Consider the following 8,658-nt stretch of genomic DNA (forward strand, 5'->3'; position numbering starts at 1 on the left):
TGTTTTAGATTAGGTGTTCCAGCATTTCTTTTTAAGGGGATTTGTATTGGCCATGTGTTTTTGGCCTTCCCTGGGGTGCCATCAGCCCACACTTCTGGCCTTACCTTTTCGAAGCCTCAGGGGGAAAGAGCTCTGTCTCCTTTTCTGGGGTGTCCATGAGTGCCATCTGTAGGCTTACAGTGTGCTCTGGTGAGACCCCGATGTCAAGCTGTCCTGGCAAAAAAATTACTTGAGCATTTAATTTCCAAAGGAGATCTCGGCCCAAAAGAGAGATTGGATATACTGGCATATATAAGAAACTGTGTTGCTGGGTGAGGTCCCCTAACTGGCATTCTAGAGGTTGTAAGAAAGAATGATTTTGTACTTCTCCAGAAACTCCCTTGACCAGGATGGATTGAGATGTTTTCTGCGCCACCTTGGTATTTATCACAGGGTATGTTGCACCCATATCTATCAGAAAGTCAATCAACTTGTCCCCCACTGTCAAAGTTACCTGGGACTCCTGTGGGGAAATTGGAATTGGACGCCTCAAGTCGAGCCCCCAGGCCTCTTCATTCATTTTCAGAGTGTTCCTCTCTTTCTACCACATGAGAGGCCCCCATCTTTCTTTCATTGTTTTCATTCTTATTTTTTAGTCTAGGGCAATCTGTTTTCCAATACCCTTCCTTCTTACAGTAAGCACACTGTTCCCTCCCCAGCGGTGGCTTACCTCTCTTCGGGTTACTTGCCTTCCGAGAATCTAATGCTGCTGCCAGAAAAGCTGCATTCCATTTTGCATCTTCTTCCTTCTGTCATTGTTCCCTGTTGCTCAACACTTTAAAAGCAGCATCTACCAGTTGCGAAGGGTTCATTCCAAATGTACCATCTAATTTTTGTAATTTTCTTCTTATATCTGGGGCACTTTGCCCTATGAAGGTCATATTTACCATTGTCATATTTTTGGGGGCCTCGGGGTCTGCATCAGTGTAGTACCTATAAGCTTGAAATGGAAAATCCTTGCAATGGAATATTATTTGGTTATTTTTAAGAAAGAGATATATATATATATTTTTAAACATCTTTATTGAAGTATAATTGCCTTACAATGGAGTGTTATCTTCTGCTTTATAACAAAGTGAATCAGTTATACACATACAATATGTTCCCATTTCTCTTCCCTCTTGCATCTCCCTCCCTCCCACCCTCCCCATCCCACCCCTCTAGGTGGTCACAAAGCACCAAGCTGATCTCCCTGTGCTATGCGGCTGCTTCCCACTAGCTATCTATTTTACATTTGGTAGTGTATATATGTCCATGACACTCTCTCACATCTCACATATTACCCTGTCACATCTCACCCCACCCCCTCCCCATATCCTCAAGTCCATTCTCTGGTAGGTCTGTGTCTTTATTCCCGTCTTGCCACTAGGTTCTTCATGGCCTTTTTTTTTTTTTTTTTCCTTAGATTCCGTATATATGTGTTAGCATACTGTATTTGTTTTTCTCTTTCTGACTTACTTCACTCTGTATGACAGACTCTAACTCCATCCACCTCATTACAAATACCTCCATTTCATTTCTTTTTATGGCTGAGTAATATTCCATTGTATATATGTGCCACATCTTCTTTATCCATTCATCTGTCGATGGACATTTAGGTTGCTTCTATGTCCTGGCTATTGTAAATAGAGCTGCAATGAACATTTTGGTACATGACTCTTTTTGACCTATGGTTTTCTCAGGGTATATGCCCAGTAGTGGGATTGCTGGGTCGTATGGTAGTTCTATTTGTAGTTTTTTAAGGAACCTCCATACTGTTCTCCATAGTGGCTGTATCAATTTACATTCCCACCAACAGTGCAAGAGTGTTCCCTTTCCTCCACAACCTCTCCAGCATTCATTGTTTCTAGATTTTTTGATGATGGCCATTCTGACCGGTGTGAGATGATATCCCATTGTAGTTTTGATTTGCATTTCTCTAATGATTAACGATGTTGAGCATTCTTTCATGTGTCTGTAGGCCATCTGTATATCTTCTTTGGAGAAATGTCTATTTAGGTCTTCTGCCCATTTTTGGATTGGGTTGTTCGTCTTTTTGTTATTGAGCTGCATGAGCTGCTTGTAAATCTTGGAGATTAATCCTTTGTCAGTTGCTTCATTTGCAAATATTTTCTCCCATTCTGATGGTTGTCTTTTGGTCTTGTTTATGGTTTCCTTTGCTGTGCAAAAGCTTTTAAGTTTCATTAGATCCCATTTGTTTATTTGTGTTCTTATTTCCATTTCTCTGGGAGCTGGGTCAAAAAGAATCTTGCTGTGATGTATGTCATAGAGTGTTCTGCCTATGTTTTCCTCTAAGAGTTTGATATTGTCTGCCCTTACACTTAGGTCTTTAATCCATTGTGAGTTTATTTTTGTGCATGGTGTCAGGGAGTGTTCTAATTTCATACTTTTACATGTAGCTGTCCAATTTTCCCAGCACCACTTATTGAAGAGGCTGTCTTTTCTCCACTGTATATGCTTGCCTCCTTTATCAAAGATAAGGTGACCATATGTGTGTGGGTTTATCTCTGGACTTTCTATCCTGTTCCATTGATCTATATTTCTGTTTTTGTGCCAGTACCAAACTGTCTTGATTACTGAAGCTTTGTAATGTAGTCTGAAGTCAGGGAGCCTGATTCCCCCAGCTCCATTTTTCGTTTTCAAGATTGCTTTGGCTATTCGGGGTCTTTTGTGTTTCCATACAAATTGTGAAATTTTTTGTTCTAGTTCTGTGAAAAATGCCAGTGGTAGTTTGATAGGGATTGCATTGAATCTGTAGATTGCTTTGGGTAGTAGAGTCATTTTCACAATGTTGATTCTTCCAATCCAGGAACATGGTATATCTCTCCATCTATTTGTATCATCTTTAATTTCTTTCATCAGTGTCTTATAATTTTCTGTATACAGGTCTTTTGTCTCCTTAGGTAGGTTTATTCCTAGGTATTTTATTCTTTTTGTTGCAATGGTAAACGGGAGTGTTTTCTTAATTTCACTTTCAGATTTTTCATCATTAGTGTATAGAAATGCAAGAGATTTCTGTGCATTAATTTTGTATCCTGCTACTTTACCAAATTCATTGATTAGCTCTAGGAGTTTTCTGGTAGCATCTTTAGGATTCTCTATGCATAGTATCATGTCATCTGCAAATAGTGACAGCTTTACTTCTTCTTTTCCGATTTGTATTCCTTTTATTTCTTTGTCTTCTCTGATTGCTGTGGCTAACACTTCCAAAACTATGTTGAATAATAGTGGTGAGAGTGGGCAACCTTGTCTTGTTCCTGATCTTAGTGGAAATGGTTTCAGTTTTTCACCATTGAGGACAATGTTGGCTGTGGGTTTGTCATATATGGCCTTTATTATGTTGAGGAAAGTTCCCTCTATTCCTACTTTCTGCAGGGCTTTTATCATAAATGGGTGTTGAATTTTGTCGAAAGCTTTCTCTGCATCTATTGAGATGATCATATGGTTTTTCTCCTTCAATTTGTTAAGAGATATATTTTTATATGTTGACTTGGAAAATGTATAAATATATTAAGTGAAAAGAATTGGTTACATGAATCATATCATGTTCGTTAAAAAGAAAAAAATTATATGATTGAATAAGCAAAGGGAAAATACAGAAGGACATTTACCTAAATTATCAAGGTCTCCCAGTATTTTCCTGTTCCTAATTCCAATGTTTAATTCTCAGGCCTTATCTTCCTTGACTTATCAGCAGATTTGACATGGCCGATCACTCTCTTCCTTGAAATACTTCCTTCACTTGGTTTCTCCCATGTGATGTACCCATGGTTTTCTCCTCCTCCTCTGGCCTCTCCTCAAGTCTCCCTTGCTGCTTCCCCCTCCTCTCCTTGACTTTCAAACATTGGAGCTCCCCAGAACATAATACCTGGACCTCTTCCATGCTCAGCTCCTGCCTCAGACTTTAAATTTCAACTATATGTTGGATGATACTCAAATTGATATCACCAGCCCTGACCTCTGCCCAGACCATTGGGCTCATATAGCCAACTGTCTAATTGACTTCTGCACTTGGAGGTCTAATACACATTTCTAATCCTGCTATGACCCATCACACCTTATCCTCCCAGTCTTCTCCATCTCAGTCATGGAAAATTGCTCTCATCTAGTTGCTCAAGATCAAAACCTGATTGTTATTGACTCCTCTCTTTATTTTACGCTCCATATATAAATTCTGTGGATTCTACCCCCAAAATTCAATTAGAGTCTGACCATATTTCCCCTTTCCACTGCTACCACCCTGATCCAAATCACTACCAATTCTTGGCCTTGATTACCACAATAGCCTATCTTGTTTCCATGATTGTGTACAATAACCTAATAGAAAAAAAGATCAAAAGATATGAACAAACTGTTAATAGAAAAGAAAGCCCATAAACATATGAAAAGGTGATGGGCCTCATTCATAATAAGGGAAACTACACTGAGATACCATTTCACATCTATCAGCTTGGCAAAAATCTGATGGTTGACAACATATTCTGTTGTCAAGGCTTGGGAAACAGGCCCATACACTGTTAGTGGGAATATAAAATAGTACAGTACCTAGGAAGAGACGTTTACTGCTATCTAGCAAAACTACCTATGCAGCTGTCCTTTGATTCAGGGATCCCATTTCTAGGAATTCTATCCCAAAGACACACATGCACAGATACGAGTGAGCTAAGTACAAGGGGGATTTTTGTCTCCGTTATTTATTGCTGCATTCTCCGTTATTTATTTTTTGCTCTATTATTTATGAACAGTGCCTGCAACATATTAGGTACTCAATCAATATTTGTTGAATGAAGTTTAGCCAATGTTGGACTTTATTGGTCCTGTTTGCTTTGTTAGCAAGTGCTGAAACAACCATTTTATCCCTACACTCCAAGGGAATCCCAACTCTTAAAATTAAAAAACTTTTCTCCATGGAGCCCTGATTCATTTTAGTGGAGAAAGGTGTTAAAGAGCACAGTTTAACATTCTGTGTCACTCTGTCTGGATGCTTGGCTGAGGGGAGAGCCAGAGCTCAGAGCCCCTCCCCTCCCCATTCCCAGCCTGGTCTGCTCCTCACCTGTATCTTCTGCATTTGCCTTTTGATATTCTCAGCTCAAGTCATCAGACAAACCAGCAGCAACCCTCTACAAAACAATGACAGTATTGCTCTTGGGGTCACCCTGAAATGGGACTTGACTTTACGCTAATCCCACCTGAACCCACAAGACTCCTACTCTGAGACCCTCCCTGCCCCTAATCCTACCAGGGGAGAGCCCACTTCAGGGTACCCCTACTTCCTCACAGAACATCACAGGAAGCCTCAGAAGTTCCCTGTAGCAGACTGGTCTCCACTTCTGCCCAGGGGGATCTGCTGGTCCTATCCCCACTGTGCAGGATGGTCCCAGGCTCTTGCAGCGCTCTGGCTCAGACACTCCTCATCCCAAAGCCAGGTCACTGTCACCATCTGGGGATGGAGTGAGGGATAAACACCTCAGGGGGAATTTGCCCTCCAGGACCTCCCTGCTGGTCATAGTCACCGATGGAGCCATGAGGGTGAAACAGCACGTAAAACAGCCCAAGCTTAAACTCGTTTTGCCTCCTTAAATAGGTTGTTGAAACAGCACTAGCTTAAACTGGTTTTACCTCCTTAGATAGGTTGATTGATTAATCAAACTTGAGTTATTTTAAAGAAACAGCACTGCTCCGTGTGCAAGACGGGAACCCTTGTCTCCAGGATGACCCTGGAACAGAGAATCTTAGTCTACAGAACTCAAAGAATAGAAACGATGCCACCAGAGCCCTTTAAAAAGCAAGAAGCCCTTCAATAAGGAAAATCTGGCTTCCAGGAGCAGGAGTAGCTTATATGGACTAAATCAAGACCAGTCAATCAGCATCCAAGTTTGAAATTTCCCTAAACCCTCTACATTTCCCCCTGAACCCTGGATCAAGGAGACAGATTTGACAGTTTTGCCTCCTATCTCCTTGCGGGTGGATTTCCCGATAAAGCTCTGATTGGTAGCGGAGCTGCATAACGAGCAAAATCCAGTCAGTCGGGAGGACTAGGCCTTCTCTTCCCCACCTTGGGGCACAGAGCAGGACATGACTAGGCCAGCAGAGGGCACTCAGCCTCGACACTGAGGCCCGAGTCCGGCGGGGAAGGGTGTGAGCCCGCCGCGCAGAGAGAGTGCGCCCCCCACTTGATACACTTCAGCGGCTCCTGGGCACTCTGCAGCGCCCAGAGCCCCGGAAGCCTTTCTCCGGATCCTCCGGGGGTTAGGGACAGGTTGCGCTGTATGGGGTACTCGGTCCTCAAACGCTGCCTCTTGCGGAGAATAAGTCCCTCTCTGCGTTCCCCCTGGAAATGCAACTCCCCTGCAGCGCTGCGGGGCTCGCTGGATCCTGCTCTCTCCCCTCCGGGGTGGAGGATCCCGGAGCAGCCACAGGACGAAACCCAGCCCCTGGGACCCAGCGAGGTGCTGGAGAGGCGCCTGAATAGCAAGCCTGGAGCCCTGCGCCCGGGCAGGAGGAGGAGGGAAGAGGGGGAGTCGTGCTCGGGCTTGGGTCCCAGCTCCCCGGCACCATCTAAGATCACCACCCCTCTCCCCCGGTCCATTCCGGGTATCAAGCCAGACTCCCTTATCGCTGCAACCCCTGGGCCCTCCGGTCCCTCTTTCTTTCCTCACCTCCGCCGGGACAAAGCGACCGGCGACGTCCCGAAGGTGGCTCTGGCCGCTCTTGGAGAGCCGGCGACGTCTCGGCCCGGCTCTGCCCGCCCAGGGCCGCCAAGGGGACCGCAGTCCACTGCGGAAGGGCATCGGCGCCCCCCGGGCTCCTCCTCCCGCGCTACGTTCGTGCGGACCCTGCAGCGCAAGGGCTGCAGGCGGGAGCCCTCACTGCGCTCTCCCCAGAGCCAGGCGCTTAAAGCCGCGCCTCCTGGTAAACGCCGGCGAGGGTATCCTCCGCCTTCTCTCTGAACGGGGGCGGCTCACAGAGGGAAACCCAGAAGCAGGGAGTTTAAAAGGTGGGAAAGGGCGGCCTCGCCTTCTTGGGCCTCGAGCGAGGTCCCCAGCACCTCCCACCTGGGGTGAGCCCGACACCCGGCCCCACGGACACCTGGGCGGAAGCCCAGCCGCAGTGAGGAAACTGCGCAGTGGAAACAGATCGCCTGGTTTTCTCCGCGTTCATTTCGCGTAGTTTTCCGGAGGCCTAGCAAAAGGCTGGGACCCTTTCCCGCAGCGCCCCTGGGTTAACTGGTGAGGTTCAGGACTGGGGTCCGACAGGAACACTGACAGGGAAGGAGCGCCACCTCGCGGTCAGCGCGAAGGTTATCGGAAAGACCTCAAAGGAAAGCGAGGGACCATCCTGCCCCCCACTGGGAACCCCTACCCCTTTCACAGGGACACTCCACCTTCACCCCTAATTCCATCCCGCACCTTGAGGGGCCTCCAAAGGACACCTCAGCTGCCGCGTTAAAGCTCTGTCCATGCTCTTGCAAATAGCGGCGCCTTGGCCTCCTCTGAACCTATGGGTGTGCTCACCTGGGGGGAGACGGTAGCCATAGGATGGCGTGACCAGAACAGGGCAGCACCTGGCAGTGGGGTTTTTGGGGTTGGGCAGGGAATTCCAGAGTCCTAAGCAGCCAAAAGGGGGTGGCTGAGGAGGCACATCCCTTGGTCCCCAGGATTTCTTACCCAGTGGGAAGGATGGTGAGTCTAGAGGAGAGCCAGAGCCAGGCTCTCTGAAGTGTGGATCTCTTGCTCCGGTGTAAAGGCGGCAGTGCCTTTTTTCCATCTGTCTCACTTACCTGAGTGTCTCCTATGCCCCACCCCTGTCCCACGCTATATGTTATTTTTCTCTCATTCCTCCATCCTTCCTTGTGGCCTCCATTTCCTGGGTGCCATTCCTGTCCATCTCATTCCTGCCTCTTTGCCCATCTCCCAGGTGGCCCCCATCTCTTCTCTTCCTTTAGTCACATTGAGCATGTCGTTAATAATGATAAAATTCCAAACTTACTTAACATCTATGAGCCAAAGACTGTTGTAAGGGCTTTACATATATTAACTTAATTCCCGTAAGAACCCTATGCTGTAGGCACTAGTATCACCCTTGTTTTTAGATGGGGAAACCGAGGTCCCCAGAGAACTTTGCCAAAGAACTGAGACGTGAACCCAGGTCATCTGGCTCCTGTGTCTGGTCCCTTAACCATAACACCCCGCTGCTCCTCTGCTGGATTTCTTTTCCACTTTTGGATTTGACTGAGGCCGTGGAAACTTCATATGGATTTCAGCAATCTTGGAGAAGTTTCACCTCCTCTCTGGATCCCATGATCTCTGTAGCTCCATGGCCCTCTTTATAACCCATGTTGCTTTGAGTTTATATTTTACTTCAGCATTTGCTAAGGTCCTGTTTGAACTTTCCAGTCTTGTCTCAGGTGCCTTACAGGGAATTAAGGGAGTACGAAGGTTGAGTAGTGCCCCTGTGCAGCCAGAATATTGGTGGCAGGAAAAGCAGTGAGAGATTTGTCACCCAAAGAAAAGGTGAAAACTTAGCCACCAGGTCTGGCTTCCCCTCTACACGTGTCCTTCAGTTCTCACCTCAGAGTCTGGCTTTGATTTCATTTCAGAGATGACAATTTATGTTCAC

The sequence above is a fragment of the Eschrichtius robustus genome, chromosome 11, assembly GCF_028021215.1.
Source record: "Eschrichtius robustus isolate mEscRob2 chromosome 11, mEscRob2.pri, whole genome shotgun sequence".
Taxonomy (NCBI): domain Eukaryota; kingdom Metazoa; phylum Chordata; class Mammalia; order Artiodactyla; family Eschrichtiidae; genus Eschrichtius; species Eschrichtius robustus.